Source organism: Alexandromys fortis, unplaced genomic scaffold (assembly GCF_014885135.2).
Source record: "Alexandromys fortis isolate MF-2015 unplaced genomic scaffold, M_Fortis_MF-2015_v1.1 scaffold_43, whole genome shotgun sequence".
Lineage (NCBI taxonomy): Eukaryota > Metazoa > Chordata > Mammalia > Rodentia > Cricetidae > Alexandromys > Alexandromys fortis.
In genome coordinates this window covers 5,814,121-5,834,190 of record NW_026067928.1, presented here as the reverse complement: position 1 = coordinate 5,834,190, position 20,070 = coordinate 5,814,121, and the positions used below count along the sequence as shown (strand labels likewise).

General features: G+C 43.0%; 2 long non-coding RNA genes across 3 annotated transcripts in view; one reads left to right on the top strand and one right to left on the bottom strand.

Annotated features, from left to right (window-relative positions):
- LOC126503164 (uncharacterized) overlaps positions 1-4,383 on the top strand; it is a 158,804-nt gene extending 154,421 nt beyond the window's left edge. The window contains exons 3-4 of the long non-coding RNA XR_007592194.1: positions 2,499-2,562; positions 3,333-4,383. This is a non-coding gene — a long non-coding RNA (uncharacterized lncRNA). The remainder of the gene's footprint in view (positions 1-2,498; positions 2,563-3,332) is intronic.
- Positions 1-20,070, bottom strand: part of LOC126503159 (uncharacterized) — a 1,076,305-nt gene that overhangs the window by 465,134 nt on the left and 591,101 nt on the right. The gene's annotated exons all lie outside the window — the stretch shown is intronic.

Here is a 20,070-nt window from a genome sequence, read left to right as displayed (position 1 = left end):
GCCCTCATATTGCAATGATATTAACCTAACATTTGCTGCGTACATATTATGTGCTCGGCTTTATGCTGGAAAGTTCTACATGGCTTATTGCATTTCATTCTCACGACAACCTTCTGAGGTTGGTTTCACTGCTCTCTTCACTCTGTAAACAGAAGATGGAAACATAAAAATTAAGTGAGTTCACTAAGGTCATATGACAAGGATACAAAGTATCGCAGCAGGGGTACAGTGACTCACTGTCAAGCAGAAATCAGATTTCCCTGAGTTAAAAGGAAAATCCTTTTATATTTAAATTAAAGACATGGCAATCATAGTTAATTTTAGTTTGTGCTTTTACTAGAGAATCTATCTACCTAGCATCTTTCCTTTCCTTTCTTCCTCCTTTATTATTTTTTTTTTTTGCAGAAGGTGTATGAAATATGTCAGTGACTGAAGAAGTGACAGATTTCCAAAGACTTGTTTTCTTTTTTCTTGTATAACTGGAAAGCGTCCAACTAATGAGGCAAGTCTGATTCCTCTTGCTAAGGACTCTTGGTGGTTATTGATACCCTGCAGGTGAAATTACTCAGGGAGCTACCGGGCAGCTTCAGGTTGTGCCTAGCATGTAGGGAACCCTCAAGTCTTGCTTGGTAAATGGTAACCATTAATGGTCAGTGGTGACAACGACAGAGCTCATGCAATTGTTATGCCCAGATCTGCTAAGTTCCCCCCAAAACCTACAAGGACACCGAGTCCCATATGTAAAAGCAAAGAGCCTTTATTTTATACAAGTTTGCAAACTTGATCTCTCCATGAATCCAACATATTGGAATAATCAAAAAAGCCTTGAGCACACTTAGAGTTGAGTTTTTATAGTAGTAAAGTTGGGGGTGAGGGATTTCTATTAGTTCAGGACCCCTGTGTGGCTAACATTTGTCTAGGGGTGTCCTGGTGAATGTGTGCTGGCAGGTGATCCTATCTACAATGGTTGGAACATTAGGAATTTCCTTTGGATGGTCTGTTCCTGGGTGGTGCCTGGGTAATCTCAGTTTGTGGTCCTTCCTGTAACCAGGTGTTGCCTCGGGGTAAACTACTGAGACTCAGGCCTCCATTAAACTTATCTTGGCTGAGTCCTACACTGGCAGGTGATAATGGTTGGAAGTTAAGAACCTCCTTTCGGTGATCTATTCCTATTAAGCTTATCACGGTTGGCTGAGTCCTCCAGGATCAACTGGATCCTGCAGCTTGACTACCTCCTTCCAGAAGGAAGGGGCCGGCAGGATGCAGAGAACACTGGTCATGTCCCCGTTTAGGGCAAGGCTCCTTGAGGCTGTCTGCAACTGTCTATTATGGTAGCAGTAACCTATTGTTCTAAGAATAGAGGAAATAATTTGATTTCCACAGCAAGACTTGGGTCTGTGGCTACTCACTTAAGGATAGTACAGTTGCTTGTAGTCGTTCTCACTTGTGTGAATTGAATCCCTCATGCTGATACTGCTGCTCCTATTTCGGTGTTTGACTCTGCTGCAGGATGTGCCTTTTATTTGGTCCCCAGACTTCCCGGTAAAATCTCTGTGGATGAGCGGGGCAGTGCCAGCTCTGGGAAAGGGGGTGTTCACTGTGGTGGTGCTCCTCTTGTTTCTTTTGTTTCCTTTTGGGCATGCCCTGTCTCTTGACAGAACTCGGGATTTTCAGAGCCCATTTGTCAGCAGCAGTAGAAGACGCATCTCAACTCTGCCTGCTGTGCAGTGTGAAGGATTGTCTCCCCTGGTGTCTCACTTGGGCGTAGTGGGAGTCTTGATTTCAGGATGAGAATGAAGCTTGGGTTATTTGGAAAAACATGTACTTAGAGACCGAATACAGTGTGGGATTTAAGGAAAAGATGCGTTCGAGTGTCTCAGCAATAGTGTGATTCTCTCTCTTTCAACTCTCCATGTTTGTGTGGGTAGATAAGAAGTCAAAGTTAGTTGTCTATATTCTTTAGTCTTTCTCCACCTTATGTCTTTGACCGGTGTCTTACTGAACCTGGATCTCATTGATTAATTTAGACTCATTCACTAGAAAGGCCCAAGGATCTCTCATATTTGCCTCCCTGGAACTGAGTTTATACATACATAAACTCACCTGGCTTTTAAAACACACTGGCTCCAGTAACAAACCCAGGCCTTCATACTCTTCTGGTAAGCACTCCACTGAGCCATCTCCCCATCCCTGGTCTCCTGGCTTTGAAATTACATCATTTAAAGGGTACAATCTGCAACTAGGTTCAAAGATGAAGCTAGTTTCAAAAATGAAGTAAAAGCTGTATGAACAGATTTACCTATTTCTCTTATGAGGAAGAATTTTCTTTTGCAAATGAGATTATAAAGTTGTTGTGAGATCCATTGTTCAGGGTTATAGAGGAGAAAAGGTGCTTTGTATGGATAAAAATCAAAGGGCAGCAGGATTTAAGACTTACACTTAGGTGGCAAGCATGCATGGTTCAGTAACTGTTTTACTACTCTTGTCTTTCACTCCAGGTTTGGTGAGACATCCTATGTCAGAAGGTGTGTAGTGGCTGTGCAGACTCTCAGAGAGGCACAGGTCAGTCCTAGCAGCACTGTAGAACTGAAGGTGGGCCTGCCAGTCAGGACAAACTTTGGGCCTCACATACTGTGTTCTGGTAACACACCAATTTTTTTTAATGGTTTAAAAGGTTTATTAAAAAGAGTCATTTCTGCCTTAAAATTTAGCATTTTTCACCTTTGCCTTTTCTCTTTCTTCAAAAATTTTAACAAGCTGTCTAGTCTTCTCACAATTTTTTTTTAAAATATAATTTTTTATTGAAAAAAAATTTCCGCCTCCTCCCCGCCTCCCATTTCCCTCCCCGTCCCCCTTTTCCCCCCTCCTTCCTCTTCTCTCCCCCTCCCCCCACTCCTCTCCCCCTCCCTCTCCAGTCTGAGGGGCAGCAGGGTTCCCTGCCCTGTGGAAAGTCCAAAGTCCTCCCCGCTCCATCCCGGGTCTAGGAAGGTGGACATCCAAACTGGCTAGGCTCCCACAAAGCCAGAACATGAAGTAGGATCAAAACCCAGTGGCATTGTCCTTGGCTTCTCAGCAGCCCTCATTGTCGGCCATATTCAGAGAGTCCGGTTTTATCCCATGGGAAGATTGGGATAAAGGAAGGTTGGATAGGGGAGCAGGGAAGCACATATCTTAGTTAAAAGAGCCACCTTAGTGTTGGCAAGAGACTTGAACCTAGAGTGGCTCCCAGGAGCCCAAGGCGATGTACCCAGTTAGTCCCTTGGGAAGCTGAGGATAGGGAACCTGAACTGACCCTATCCTATTACTGACGAATATCTTTCATATCACCATAGAACCTTCATCTGGTGATGGATGGAGATAGAGACAGAGACCCACACTGGAGCACCGGACTGAGCTCCCAAGGTCCCAATGAGAAGCAGATGGAGGGAGAACACGAGCAAGGATGTCAGGACCACGAGGGGTGCACCCACCCACTGAGACAGTGGGGCTGATCTATTGGGAGCTCACCAAAGCCAGCTGGACTGTGACTGAAACAGCATGGGATAAAACCGGACTCTCTGATCATGGCGAACAATGAGGACTGATGAGAAGCTAACACACCAATTTTAATGAAGGAAAAAAGTATAACAATTGCTCCTCTTAAAGTTGAAAACATCATATGAATTTGAGGAAGGCAGAGGTAGCAAGGCTTGGTGGAGGACCATTTAGCTCTCTGCGCTGCTAGTTTTATGTTCACTTGACACAAGCTGGAATCTATAGAGGGAGCCTCAACAGGAAAAATGCCTCCATATGATCTGGCTTTAAGGCATTTTCTTAATTAGTGATTGATGCAGAGGGTTCATCCCATTGTGGGTAGAGTCACCCCTGGGCTGGTGGTTCTGGATTCTATAAGAAAGCAGGCTGAGCAAGCCATGAGGAGTAAGCCACCAAGCAGCATTCCTCCATGGCCTCTGCATCAGCTCCTGGCTCCGGGTTTCTGCCCTGTTTGAGTTCCTATCCTGACTTCCTTTGATAATAAACTGTGATGCAGAAACATAAGCTGAATAAATCCCCAAGTTGCTTCTTTGGTCATGGTGTTTCATCACAGCAATTAAAACCTTAACTAAGACACTCTCTTATGACAGAAGGCTTCTGTTATGATCTATGTAAGAGCTCAGGGGATAAGCAGCCTGTTTTCTGTATTCTCCTGTGGTATTGCACTCTAGAGAGGAGAGACTTGCTCCAGACACAGGACTGAGTAAGGTGTCTCTTGAACATCAGGACTCTCTACTGATTGTTGGGGTTATCTACCATTGATGTATTACACATAGAGAAGTTAGATTAGTACACAAGGATGGTATCCAAATATGAAATAAAACTCAGAGGATACTGGGGCCTAAGGAATCCAGGCTTGTTGGTGTCTGTGATGATGTGATTTTGTGTACTAATGTGGTAATGTTATGATGCCCAACTTTGCTTTTGAAAACATGAATCTAAATATTTCTGTGAAAGTATATCTCAGATGTGATTACCATTTGTTAGTAAGTTTTCTGTTACTTAAGAAGTAATTTCAGTAAGTCAGCCTAGGAAAAAAAGAAAGAATTATTTTGTCTCATAAGTTTGGAAGTTCTGTTCATGGTCCACTGTTTCTGTTATTAAAAATGATTTATTCGCTCTTCTTTTTATGAGAATTTTATCTGCATACACAATGGGCAACACTCATTGTACATGGTGCCCATGGATGCCAGAAAAGGATGGCAGATATCCTGTAACTGGATTATAGGTGATTGTAAGATGCTATGTGGGTGTTGGGAACAAAACCTGGGTCTTCTGGGAGAGCAGCGAGTGCTTGTAATCCCTGGACCAACCATTTTTCTAGTTCTTCCCTTGTTAGTTTTGATGCCTGTGATGAGGTAGACTATCACTGTGGGAATTTGTGGTGGATCAAAGCCCTCAACTCATGGCTATGTTGCGAAAGAGAGAGGGAAGGAACTGAATTCCACAGTCTTCTTACCTTACCTAATTGGTTGAAGGATTATAAAGAAAAATGGTGTTTGCCTGATACAGAGATGAATACTTTGCATTGGTATGGATTTTGGTCTATTGATACAAATTTAGGGTGAAAAGGGGAAACAGGGTGGGAAGTCCTTCTGTATATGTGTTGCTTTTATTGGTTAATGGAAATTGACGTTCCTGTCAACTTCTCTCTCTCCTACTTTTGGAGATTGGCCCTCATCTGCAGGAACACTTACAGCTGTCTAGGAGAATGGATGGAGGTTGCACTGCAGGGAAGCATCCTTTTTCTATTCGCCTTTTGGACTTAGCTTCCATATCCTGAAGCACAACAGCCACCTCCAAGTATGCATGCTTTTTCTAGTCAAGAATTCCAGAATTATGCTGTTTGTTCTTTCTGTGTGGCTCAGGTTTCTGGGACCACGTGTCTCCTCCAGTCACCCATCGCCTGCTTATGACTCTCCCATGGTCATAGCCACTGTAAGTAGTGACATCACCCTAATCTCTGCCTCATCTTCATCTGGTGTTCTCACCTTGTGCTGTATGTCTACAAATTTCCCTTTTGTATAGCAGCAGTTATAGTGCACTATGGGCCTATTCTCCTCCTTATGATATGTAATTGTGTATGTAATTACCCTATTTTCAAGTGAGTTCCCATTTTGAGGTACTGGGGGTTTAGGATTTATTTCCTAGGATTAGACACAATTCAACCCATGACTCCCTTTAATAACTGTGTTGCACCCTGCATCTAGAAAATCCTTTCAGCAGGGTGCCCATGCAGCTTTGAGTAGCTCTGTAGCATCATAGAAACCAAAGAACATGGTGCCTTCACCCGTGTACTGTAGCAGAGAAGGGAGAATAATAAGCGTGATTAAAAGCCTCATTTAGAAAAGGAAGGGAAACAAATGTGGTGATTGTTTCACAGTAATTGTCTCCTCCTGCTGGGAAGAACTTGCTTTTCCTCTTTGGAGATCCTCAATGAGAAGATATCCCCTGATCATTCCGCCTGCAGCCTCTATCTTGGCCATCTGGTTCCTTCTTCTTTTCCCATTTGTGTCCATATTAATGCTGTGGTGGACACTGAAGAGGATGCCTCACTGTAGGGTAAATAGCCTTGCTGGATAGTGCAGATCCCGATGGCATTGCTACAGAATCTTTGCTGTGCCTCTGGCCAGTCCCTGGCTTTTATAGACTGGATTTCAGATGCCTTTCCCCAATGCAAAAAGTGTTCAAGGTGTTTGTCTCTACTCTATCAATTTCTATGGGGGAGAAACATCTTTTATAGTGAAGACAGAACTTGGGCCAGGAAGAGGCAAGAACGGATGTTGCAGTGAAAACTTTAAGGGTATCCACCCTGCCCTTGCCTGGGTATTAGCTTAAGGAGGATCCTACTGGTGTGGGCAACATTTGATGGTTAGAAGGGTGGTCTCTTGTGTGCTGATGTAGAGGCAGTGAGACTGTGGGGATGGGGACTGAGTGGAGATGTACTGAACCAAGAGCCTTCTTAAGTATTCTGCATGGTCACTTCTCTTTTCTGACACCAGTGTTTATGTTAAGAGACCACATGTAAGCCTACACTCATGGGCATTGAACTCTTCAGTCTTGTTTTCTCTGTCTATAATATTCCCATTCTATCTGAGTTAATGATGACTGTAACAGTGAATTTATTTTGGAAAACGACACTTCATTTTTGGCTAGGAGGCTCATGAAGTATGTAGGACAGTGCCATTCTTAGCCCCTGGTAAGGCCACTGCTTTGCTACTTCTGTTAAATGTCTGTTTGTTTTGGGGTCCACATATTGACTTTCCTTTTAAAACCCTGCCAAGCTTCAGATTATGAGTCTGTCAACTTGTGAGACCACAAACAGAGAGCGCTACCCTTAGCCAAGTGATCCGTCCTTCCTTCTCTGCCAGTCTACTCGTTAGCTCTAACCCCGAGTCCTTGGTTAAAGAGGGAAGGAGGAGTATCAAACACTCCTATTTTCTCTACACTGCTGCTTCAGTTAGGGGGTCATCTGCTTTTTAAGATCAGAGCATTTCACTGTGACCTAGTGCGCCACTGAAAAATAAATGCTGCCAGCATCTGAGTGTCCTCTGATCACATCTGCTATACCTTTGCAATGTTTTAAAACTGGCATGTAGCTCCCACCTACTGCATGTGACAGAGAGCATACATATTTAAGACACATTTGTGTTGGCATAGTTTATGTAAACTAATCATGAGAGGCTATTAGTTGTTGACAGAGGTTTCTGTCTCGCCTGGTCCTGCAGTTGTTCAGTCCCAAAGAAACACACAGAGGTCTATATTAATTATAAACTGGTTGGCCTATTAGCTCAGGTTTCTTATTAACTCTTACAACTTATATTAACCCATAATTATTGTCTGTGTTAGCCAAATGGCTTGGTAACTTTTATCAGCAAGACATTCTCATCTTGCTTCCTCTGTGGCTGGGTAATGACTGCAGACTGACCCTTTCCTCTTCTCAGAATGCTTCTGTTCTTGTAGTCCTGCCTCTACTTCCTGCCTGGCTTCTGGCCAATCAGTGTCTTATTAAAACAATACAAGTGACAGGGTACAAGACCACTGTCCCATAGCAGTAAGTCACAACCACTAGGAGAGTTCAAGAGTTTCTTGTATTCTGAAGATCTTCACCCACTTGTATTCTGAAGATCAAGGCCCAACAACTTGTAACACCAGTTTCTGTTAGGAGCAAAGGGTTCTGACTCCTAAGATTTGAGATCTTTAACACTCCTGGCAAATGCCAGGTGGCATTATAAGCTGTCATTCACTTAATATAAGGTTACTGACTGGAGGTTCAGACCAGTAAGTCTCTGACCTAACACCTATGTAGATCTCTGGCCCCTTGAGATTGGAACCACAAGTATCTGTTGGTCCAGACTGTTGTTCTCTGGTACCCAAATGCCTGGAACTACTGCCAATACTGAGAAACCTGTTCTTTCTCTGTCATTTTCATCCAGCTATAACACAAAGACCCCCATCCTACTGATTGGCAATAGCAGGAGAGAACCAGAGTATTCTCAACATTGAGACAATTTCACTAGTGTTGAGTCCATCTCAGTTCCCTCACTTGCCTAGGGTGTGTTGTCCAAATATGGCCTCTTCCATGAAACTCTAGCATCCTTGGAAGAACTGAAGTGCAATAGGCTTCATGGATCTTTAAGTAAACATCTTTCTCAGGGCACCTTTCCCCTCCTTGCTGTGCTTGATTTAGAGTTGGCAGCTTATTGTGTCTTTGTGCCTTTTGGTTAGGTGTTGCCTATGACATCTTATGGTCTAAGAGAGTAAAACATTTCTATATGTAGCAGAAATCAATCACCTGAAGCTTACCAGGTTTTCTCTTGAGACATTTGTGGCTTCTTGGATGACCTCTTATTCTTCATAACCTGTATAGATTAAGTTTAAGACAAAAAAAGTATTAAATTTTTTCTCACTCCAAATTAAAATTACACTGGATCACCCCCCCCACTTTAGCCTGAGACAGAGAACAAATGAAATATATATATACATATTTAATATGTATTTTAATGCATATACATTTAATATATATTTTTATTATATATGGTATTTGAAAAATAAAAGGTCTAAAATTTCAAAATGGAACTTTCTGTTGGAAAAGGAAATATTTGTGAAGGAAGGAGAATATACTTTCCAGAACAGCTCACATTCCCCGGCTAATTTATAGGCGTGCAAAGCAGAGCCTACTCAGGCAGTTTATGATAAGAGCATCAAGCACTTTGCTCTTCTTGTAGGTTTCTCCATAAGTTTCTGTTATTTAAAAGTTTTTTAAAAGAACTGTTTTTTTAATCATTTCAAATTGTGTGTGTGTATGTGTGTGTGTGTGTCTTTGTGTGAGCATGTGCATATGAATGCACATGACCACAGCGGTCAGAGGCACTGGTGCCCTGGAGTTAGAGTTACAGGTAGTCGTGAGGAACCAGATGTAGGCTAGGTGCTGGATCCTCTGGAAAATGAAAATGTCTCCTTAACCTCATCACATTAGAGAAAGGGACGTTAAATCAGTCATTGTGTAAGCTGTGTGGTCTCTTCTTTCTGTGTGTGAATTCTGTAATCCAATCAAATTGGCAATAGATAGTAACTTTCACAGTTACTATCCTAATGTTCATTCCTTTCCCTTTTCTATTGGTCCTTTACAATTTCATATGACCTTTGACCCAATTAGGTGCGGAGATTTTACAGGAATTCTAGAAGAAAACAATAGAACCAGAGATTTTACAATAACCCGCAGGATTCCATTTGAACATAAACTGTATGGGGCTTATCTGGGGTTATACAACTTTAAGGGAGAGAAAATTCAGAGGTGCTCCCAAACTTTAGAGTCTTCTTCTTATGTACAGTTCTTTTGGTGACATTTTACTTTTCCAATGGAGTTGAAAGTAGGCAAGTGTCTTAGCCTGGGTTTCTACTGCTGTGAAGAGACACCATGACCATGGCTACTGTTATAAAGGAAAATGTTTATTCGGGGCTGGTTTACAGTTTCAGAGATTTAGTCTGTTACCATTATGGTAGGACATGGTGGCCTGGAGGCAGACGCGGTGAGTCCTACATCACGATGTGCAGGCAGCAGAAGGAAAAACCATCTCACACTTGCCAAACTTGAGCATCTGAGACCTCAAAGCCCACCTCTACAGTGACACACACCCTCCAACGAGGCTACACCCACTCTAACAAGGCCATACCACTTAATAGTGGCACTCCCCATGGGCCAAGCATTCAAACATGTGAGTCTATGGGGGTCATTCCTATTCAAACACCAGAGTAAGTATCTCTATACAAAATGCAAAAGTAAATGCCCATAAAATTCCCCAAACAGAGCAACCGAGGCTCAGTACATGCTTAGTCCACCTTGGGACCCTGATGTACTTGCACGTCTTCCTAACCACTCATTTTGAGACTGAGCACGGGTGGGCATGCATTCTGTTCCTGGGTCTCTGCTGTAAAGTGTGACAGGTGGTGGATCGTGGCTAGAATGACCATGCCAATGCAGGTTCATCACCAGAACAGATGCACCACTCTGGTTGGCAATCTCTGCACTTTCCTCTCAACTTTGCTGTGAACCTTAAACTCTTTGAAAAAAAGCAAGTTCCTAAAAAAAGAGACAGAGAAAAAATAGAGACCGAGATAATTGAGGAAGAAATGAAAGAAAATGAGAGTAAAAAGAAAAGCCTGCTTAAATGTACTTGGTATCCTAAAGAGAAGAAAATGAACTCTGCGTAGAATTCAAAAGATTGAAAGTTTCTTAGCGGATTAATTTACTCTCTCTGCTGGCTTCCTCTCTAGCTTTGCTGGCTGTTCCTGAATGCTCTCAAAGGTTCCCTTTCTCAGACTTCCCACCCTGCTGTTTGCAGGCTGGAGGCCTCTCTCTCTTTGCCTCTGCAGGGATTCTCCTTGTTCAAGGCTGTGTTGGCAGATCTGGTCCCCCTGAGACCTCTTGTTCTCCTGATGGCCCGCTCAAGGTTTCAAGTGGCGAAGTTCAAATTGTCAACTATATAGGTGCAAGGGCCATGTCTTATATTTAAAAAGAAAAGAACTATGTCTTTTCAGAGCCAGGTTACCACAGTGTGAGCATATTGTGGGTGTAAACAATCAGTTTGGACTGTTGTGAAACTGTCCTGGTGTGACCAGAAATTAACGATAATAATAAATAATAATAAACCTACGTCTTTTATTACTGCATTTGAAACATGTCTAGTATCTGTGCTTCTTGTTTTAAATTGTTTTTGCTCATTATATTCTTGTGTTAATATGAAGCAGCCTGGACTGAACGTCAGGTATAATTTTGTACAACAGGGAGCTTCCAAAGTGACTAAACCAATCTGGAAGAGTTAATGGGTAGAAACACCAAACTCGAAAATAAATTCGTAGACATGGGAGAGATTTTTGTAGACAGCCTGGGAAACTATCCTGAGTGCACTGGGAAACAGCTTCAGACTCTCAGGACACCCAGTGAGGAGTCTGTAAGTTTGGATTTTCTTGTTCTGCTCTACTCAGCAAGAAAAACGTCATGCAAATGGAAGGCAGTATAGAGGCCAGAGGAAAAGAAAAAACCCAGACCGGGATGCAGGGAGTGTGAAATCATTCTTCAGCGAGTGTCTTCTTGCATCTGCTGCTGTTGTCTTTCAGCAAACACAGCTAAAGCGTCAGCAGAGTTGCTTTGCCTTTCCGAAGGTCTCTCAGCAGATGCTCTCCTCTGGAAAGCAAAACCAAAGCAGACAAAGCCAAACACAGCCCAGTGCAGAACAAGCCCCCACACAACTCTTTTTGTTCAGAACTAGACATGTTCTGAAGCCAGAAGGAACTGTTCTTTCTCTCTTTCTGCACACCCCGTCCAGGGCTGTATCACTTAGGTTTTCTCATTCTCAGTATTTACGCTATGTCCTTTGCCGCAAATGCTTACCAGATTCTGAGGGTAGGAAATGTTTCTGCTGAATACTGCAGAAACCATCATAAATGGAGTTACGGTAAAGCCCACAAGAGACGGATGGCTGACAGTGAAACGCTCCTTCTTTGCCTTTCGTTTGGCAGGAATGGCGGTTACGTGAGGCAAATATGTTTGGCTTATTCTGTTGCTCCTTTGCTTTTTTCCTGTTTTCTTTCATGTCTCTTTGCTTTCTAGTTCTCCTTCCCTGTTCTCAGCCTGTTTCTGCCAAGTATTTGACGTGGCAGGGTCTAGTGTTTGACCACTCAAGCTCTGAAGGGAAAAGAGGCTTATAGCTTTTAAAAAATATTTATATACTTACAAATCTGCATTTTCCCCCATGGACACCTACGCAAAAACAGTTTCTTAAAGTTTACTTCCCATGTCTAGCCACACTCCACGTGATTCTTCCTAATTTCTGGAGCCTCAGACTTGCTGTCTATTTTAGTATTCACTTTCTTCCTGTTCATCTTATTCATTTTCATTGCTCTTTCAGTTTTGCTTATAATTCTTTTCAGGTGTGGTGCTGGGCTGTATGCATGAGATGGAAAAAAAAAAAGCTTGGGATACTTTGATGTTTTTAAAGTTTGATATTACAAAAAAATTCATGTGCCATTATTTTCCTCATTCCTCTGACTGAGTATTCAAAAATGTAGAAGAAATCAAATAATGGCTGATATCCACTCTAATATGCCATGAGAATTTATTCTTTTAAAATTTGAGACAGGGTCTTGCTTTAGATATAGCCCAAGGTGTCAGGGAATTTCTGACCCTCTCTTCACCTGCCCAGGTGCTGGGATTATAGGCATGTTCCACCACACACAATTTATGAGGAATGTTTAACAATCACTTCTAAGCTTTATATTTGCCTATAATGAAGTAGACCAGTGGTGCATAATAATATGGCCATAACATTTTATCTTATTTATACTTATTTAGTAAGTATATAAATATTATAGTGGCTGAAGTTACTAGGTTTGAAACTGGCCTTGAAATCAAGCATGTTAAGAGCAGCGCAAGGAAGAGAATACCCTCCCTATAGAGAGTGCTGAGTAAGTGAGTAAGTAGCGAGCAGAACCAGAAGACCAAAATGCACAAGCGAAGACCCAAATGACATGCAAAAACGAGGGAGCCGAGTCTGTCCACATTGTTTCTCAGGCTCTTCTACAAACAGGCAGATGTTGCACAGCAGAACTGTAGGAATGCTTCCGCCAGAGTTCCTTCTTTGGGTGAGAGTTAGGACAGATGGTATCTGAACTCTGTCCAGACCTGGAGGGGAGGCTGAGTTGTGTAGTTAACCAAGGTGCAGGATATCACTGAGGCAATGATAGAAATCTGGCGTTGAGCTTTTCCTGTGTCTTTGAGTTCATTTCACCTGGCGCACACACCCTGCTTCCTGTTTGTTCTGAGTTGGGCCCTGGTGGTCCCTGGCAGGGCTTAGGGAAGTCTGCAAGCTTGCACAGGAAGAGTGGGGCCTCGGGGATCCTGGGAGGAATGTGAAGTCTGGGCTCAGCAACTTCCATCTGAATATTTTGTTTGATCAACCGAAGAGAGAATGTGTTTATTGCTACCAGGAGCACATTATTCTCTCACTGGGACCACAAGTGTTTCTCTCTGGTTAATTTTTAGAGAAGTTAGAGTGGGAAGGGCAAAACACCACGTAGGTTGCTAAAGGATATGTTCCTGAAGACCGCAGAGCATCTCAGTGAGGTTCTGAGAGCCCCTTGTGGACCTGAAGCAAAACATCAGCCAAGACCAAGGGACACCATGGTGATGGGGGGTTTTCACTGCGTTTTGTGAAATAGGTTAGTTGTAGAAAGCTAACAGGGAGGAAAGAAAAGGGACTCATGGGTTCAGGGAAAATAAGAGAAATGGTCAGAGGGATAGATGGGTGTATTGAGAGGAAAGGAGCAATCGTGAGGTAAGACATTTAAATGGAAACGGGAAAGGAGCAGTAGATTTTCTTTGTATGCTAGAAGAAGAGAGACCTCTAACTGGAAAATGAGATCGACTTTTAGGAACGAGAGAAGCAAGGTGAAAATTCTATGGCACCTAAATTAGGAGTCTGTACCTTTTCTTGTTGTGTCTTCAGGGCAAGAAGTACTGCATCCTACTTTCCTTTTCTAGATGAAGACACAACTGGAATGGTTCATTATTCTCTAGGAAGCTGAGGGGTCAATCATTATGATAAATATCCTACATGGACTTGATATAAAAAGTTAAAGGTATACTTGTATCTAAAAATTCATGTTGGCAAAAATCAGAAAGCTTAAGTTTGTGTGAAGGGCAGTGGCCTTGTTTCATTTGAGCAAAATTTGATTTGAAACAAAAGAATTTAAAGATAGCTCTTAAAACTGCGAGGGGTGTGTCAACCCACGGAGATGGTGGGACTGATCTAATGGGAGCTCACCAAGGCCAGCTGGACTGGGACTGAATGAGCATGTGATCAAACTGGACTCTCTGAATGTGGCTGACAATGAGGGTGGACTGAGAAGCCAATGATAATGACACCGGGTTTTGATTCTACTTCATGTACTGGCTTTGTGGGAGCCTAGTCTGTTTGGACGCACAACTTCCTAGACCTGGATGGAGTTGGGAGGGCCTTGGACTTCCCATAGGGCAGGGCACCCTGACTTTTCTTAGAACTGGAGAGGGAGGGAGAGGGGGAGTGGGAGGAGTGGGAGAGAAATGGGAGGATAGGAGGAGGTGGAAATTTTTAATAAAAAAAAAAATCTACATTGATTTGATAAAACACATGCAAATGGTGGATCCAGGCTGAGCTAGGTACCGGCATAAGTATGTTTCCTGGGAAGGTGGAAGGTCACTCACAGGTTTTGGAAAGGGAAAGAGAAACCACACTGATAGACACTGCTTTTGTATCAGGTGTTGAACATTCAAAAAGCGTGAATTCGTGAGGCCTCACCTGTGGCCTCTGACCGGGATATCTGCTGAAAATTGGGTAAGCCCAGTAGCTGATTTGAGAATACACTAGACCTTCACCCTTTTTTTTTTTTTGTTTTTGTTTTTTTTTTTTTTTTTTTTTTTTTTTTTTTCATCAGGAGGAGCCACTGAGACAGGGTGGAACTAGTGTCTTCCTCCTAGAAGGCTATATCTTAGGGTAGCTTCCCATGAAGCTGCACTCGAGTCAAGGGCTTGGCTGCAAGTGGTTTCTTTAGGATGAGATTCCAGGTAACTCCATGAGACTGTGGAGAAGTGAAATAAAGAAGGGAGGAGGCCATCCTGTACAAAGTATGGTGATAAATGGACCACCGTGATGAATAATTGGCATCCTGTCTTCCTGGGAACCTTTCAGAAGACCATGGGAGATATCTTAGAATCCTTGTACAGCTAGGCGTGTGTCCACTGTCTCATTTCTCTTGTGACGTAAGGGCTGTGCCTGGGATAGTTTTCCTACCACTGTCAGAGAGTCTCTACACAGGCAGGCAAGATCTGCTGGCCCTCTTTTACTAGTAGATCAATCTCATCTTGCCCTTCTGGTGCTTTTGAACTGGCCTACAGAATGAGGACCAGATATGTGCCTGCACTTCTGACTTCCAGTATTCCCTCTTAGAAAAGGCTTGAGAGAGAACTTCTTGCTTCTTTCTACTCGCCGCTAAGGAGGAAATGTACCCAGTATGACCGGCAGAATGCTCAGCATCCCTAAGCAGGTTGACGCCTGTCTCAAGGGCCCCGTGTTCTCTTGCACAGTCCCTTCCTCTGCTTGCAGCACGCATCTGTGAGAGGACCAAAGCTTTTCTTCTTCCGTTTCCCCGTGAGGTAAGAACAAACCTGCGGCTGTGTCTGCAACAGACCACAAGAACCCAGTGGAGTCATTTTCTCTCCTCGCCATCCCAGTCACAGCTCACCCAAGAAGCTGGCCGTGATCTCCCCCAAAGCAGTTGGTCAGGGTGGTGAGTCTCTGGAGATCTTGGTGCAGAAAGAGAGAGGCACGTGAACCATAATCACAGACGTATGTTTATTTCTCCCATATTTCCCCAGAGACCCCACACCGGCTCTGCTTCCAACCATTCACAATGGTGGAGACAATCTCCACTAAGGTTTTCATTCGTCTGTTCGGTCACTGGAGGCCCTTGCTCCCCAATTGCGCCAGGTTAATAGAAGAGACAGAAAAAAAAAAAGCATCCCCCACTAGAAGTAATGTAAAAGAAAAATGGATTGCAGAGCAGAAAACACCCACAGGGCACCATGAATAATTTTGAGAAAATTAAATGAAATAAAATGAAAAAAAAAGTCGTGTATGAGCATAAAGGTGACAGATAGGGCAGACAAAAGAAATTTAATATGTGCACAATTGTTCTCGAGAAAAGGAGAAAATAAATGGAATAAAGGAAAGGAATAAAAACACCGCAGAGCTTGTCTGGTGCTGGGGAGACAGCTCAGGGGGTGAAATGCTTGTTTTGTAGGCACGAGGACCTGGGTTACATTGCCCTGCAGCCTGACGAGTTCATTTCCGTAATATTTGAGGGGAAGAGTGGGTGAGCAAGCCCCAAATAATTTTTCTGGTCTTTTCTGTCTAGGAAACCAAATAGTTTGTCTCTAATATCTTGACCTTTTTCTTCTTATATCAATTTCTCATTTCTGGGTGTGACAGATTATTAATTGTTTTGTGTGTGTGTGTGTGTGTGTGTGTGTGTGTGTGTGTATGGTGTGTGTGTGTGTGCATGTATTGTGAAGTTGTGCCGGGAGTGGCACCAACAGAGAGGATAGTTGTGGCGGACATTATTTGTGCCCTTATAGTTTTCTGTATTGAAAACTTCCTGTGTTCCCAGAGTTACTCTTTTACAGGATACAGTTTCCTTTTGTATTTTCAGCATTATGAGGCCAGCACAGCCAAGAGCAGAACCATGAGATCACAGGCTGGCTGACCTCGGCTCATCACCGTTTCCTCTCCTCTGTCCCCTCTGCTCCACTCCTGGCCACTTCCTTGCGATAAGGAGCCAAATTATCCCACAGGAAGAGCAGGATGTCATGCGTTCTCTTGTAGCTCCCCCTGCACTCCTTGTGCTTGTGATGTTAAATGTTCTCGGGAATCGTCTCTGCTTCTCCAATGGTCTGTCCTCATGCACGGAAGTCAAGTTCAATGACTAAGTACACCCCAGATCACTGGTAGGAGACATCTTTGTTTCTCTGGGATCTGAGGAAGTGTGCCCTGAGGCTGGTTACCTAATCCAGCCCAGACTACACAGTGCATTCCAGACAAGCATCACACTGCAGGGTTTGTGGTTGAGACAGTTTCCGTGTCGGAAGTGGGATATTTTTTGCCGATATTTTAGAGTTGTTTTTGTGTGTTGGCTTTAGGACAGCAGGCTGAGCAAAAATGCCTTTATGGGCTTGTCAATGACAACACCTTCTGAGACACGGAATCTCACGCTATGGCATTCAGTGCGGGACTGTGACAGTGTGGGATAGAACCTTAAAAGATGTACTGGCCAAGAGCTAACCGCACAGATCCCTGCTTAGCTTCTGAGATTAGAAAAGAACGGATGCATTTTCGGGAAGGAGAGAGATGTGGAGGGTTCAGAAGGGATGCTAATGTCATGACTTCCACAAGGGAAAATATCTTGCCCCTTCTAGAGCCTCTCAGCTGAAATCTCAAGGGACACAAAGAAGCAAGGAATACTTTCTCCAGTTCTTCATGTTTTTCCTTAGGAAAAAGTCGGATGGCCAAGGGCCGAAGCTCTGACTGCAGATGATGCATACAAGCCACTCTTACATTGTCTCGCATTGCTCTTTCCACAAATCCACCATCTGTGGAGACCGACCTTGCAAGTCCGACACTTTATGGTTTTCTTGGAGCTGAACCGCGGTCTTCTCTGAGCCAGAATGGTCCTTATCTGAGTTTTCATTGGACCACGGCCCCCTTCCTTTATGTAACTGTTTGTGTTTTGGCAATAATAACACGATCTATGCTTTTAAAGTCAGAAACAATGTAATTAAAAGTGATAGCGATATTCAGGAGAAAACCATTTTCTGAAAGTTGGATATTTCGCCGTCATCGGGTCTATGTTGATGTTAGAATCCACTGACGGGCCTCTCTAAGCCCGGTGTAGCACTTCCTTTTCTGAACAATGCAGGACCAGTTTAGAATACAGTTTTGGCTGGTCTGAGTCAGTGCCGTCTGGAAAAACACAGGTTTGTAGATGGCTGCTTTAAGTCGGTCCTTTTACACGACTTACAGGAAAAAAGTAGGAAGAGTTATTGAAAATAACTTCTAAAACTTTTAATGATCTTGGATATAATCCTTTTTCCCTTTAATTTTCTGTCAAAAATTTTTACCTCACTTAAAATATTCTGAAGACCTCAGATAATTCCATTGTGACAATAGTTTTCCTTTTAGAGTTGGTCTTTATCTAGACAAATGACAGTTTAATGGCCAGTTTTTCATGCTGCTTTGTGATAATTTCCTCTATGAGCATTCATTTCACTTCACTGTGTATTATAACTCTTGAACTTACAGTTTTAAGGATCTAGGATGACATTTTTGAGATTTGCTTCTCGTGTCTCCTTTCTTACATTCCCTGAGCTGTTAAATCTGCTTTGCTAGCCCGAGTATGGAGTTTAAACAACAGCTACTCCATTTGTAGTCCTTTCTGTGTTTGCGGGCAGTTCCTTTTCCCTGTCTTCCTAGGCCTTTTTGTCTCACGCTCATCTTTTAATTCTGGCTGCACATTACCCCTGGATCTATGTAACTCACATGGAATTAACTGGGCATATCTTATAGCTGTCAAAGTTGACACCACTGTAGGCCAAGGCTTTATAATTCAGATGATACTGTGAAACATATGGGTCACCGGGACTGGAGAAAAGGAAGGGGCCAGGGGACTAAAATATGTCTCAGCCTTGGGGACTGGAGGGGTGGCTCAGAGCTTAAGAGCACTGGCTGAAATTCTAGAGGTCTTGGGTTCAGATCCCGGCAACCACGTGGTGGTTCATAACCATCTGTAATGATATCTGGTGCCATCTTCTGGCATGCAGGCATACAAGCAGGCGAACACTGTATACATAAATACATAAGTCTAAAAACTGTCTCACTTTCAGTTGGTAAACAGTTTGACTTGCATGTACGCCTACCCTTCCACATGCATGTACACACCCACCCATGTATGCCTACCCTCGGTCACATGCATGTGCACACCCACCCATGTATGCCTATTCTTGACCACATGCATGTACACACCTACCCATGTATGCCTACCTTTGGTCACCTGCATGTGCACACACACCCATGTATGCCTACCCCTCCACATGCATGTGCACACACACCCATGTATGCCTACCTATGGTCACATGCATGTGCACACACACACATGTATGCCTACCCCTCCACGTGCATACACAAACGAGAGTGCACACAATCAGACTTTAATTTTGTCTCCGATCATCTTACTGCTATCACTTCTTGTTACTTAGCCTCTTCCTCTACCCTTTCTCCATGTATTGCTTTATTTTTTATATAAAAATCATTATTGTTTACTTTTTTCTGTCATTCCTCTTTCTTCTAATTCTTTCCCCGGTATCATGAATGTTAAGTTCAACCCAGGAACTCCTTTCTTTTGAGTATTCTGATCAAGCTTGATATTGATATGAGATGGATCACAAGAGGATCAAATTTATAATTCATTGTTATTATGAATAGGCACGGTAAATGAGAGGTTAATGTTAAGGAGATTAAAGTATCTATTTTAAAATGCTGTCATTTTTAGGTGACAAGGTGGTTCAGTCGGTAAAAGCAGTTGTCATTGAGATTGACTACCTGAGTGTGATTTCAGAACTCATAAACTCCCTAAGGCTGTCCTCTGGTATATGGACTCTGTGGCACGTGCATCCACATTCCCCCACTGATAAAACAATTAAAAAATAGCATCAGTTGGCTCCTCTATTAAACTGGTTTTAGCGAATAGTCGTCTTCATAAACTGATCTGCTCCAGGACTTAACTGCCAGTGGCCATGTCAGCATGTCGCAGTTGAGCTTGGGAGTTTGGCTCACCAGGAAGCAAGACGCTGATGGGTGAATCCCAGATAGGCAAGGCCCTGAGGGCTCTGGCTCCAGAATATCTCTTGCGACTGCTGTGCCTTCACATTGTTGCCACTGCCATTTTTCTCTGGCATGTTATGAATGGGTGTGAGGGAATCCCCACTCCCTTTAATGTAGTGTGAGAATCTCATGGGAAAGTCCTGTTGTACTGGGCATTATTACTTGTGGATTATTATGAAGATGCTTTTCTTTTAATCTGTGTATTTAATTAAAGTAATGATTTTATACAATAATAGAATTAGTTTCAATAAAATTTTTATGATTAAGGACTTTTAACAAGTATAGCAAGAAATTTTGATAGAGGTTAATTTAGTGAGGAAATTAATACAGGTAAAGGTAGGATACGGTGTTACACCAGCCGCTGATGTAACAAGGGTTGCAGAGGGTAGAAAACAGGACCGAAGAAGTGTCAGGCAGCTAGAATTTATGAGTCTCTCTCGAGGAGCCGTATGGATTGGGATTGAGTTTAATAATTAAGGAAATCAATTGAGTCCCAGGAGCTAGGCTAACTCAAGTTCTTTTAATCTTAATGTCGGGAGACACATTCACAGTGTGCATCATAGGT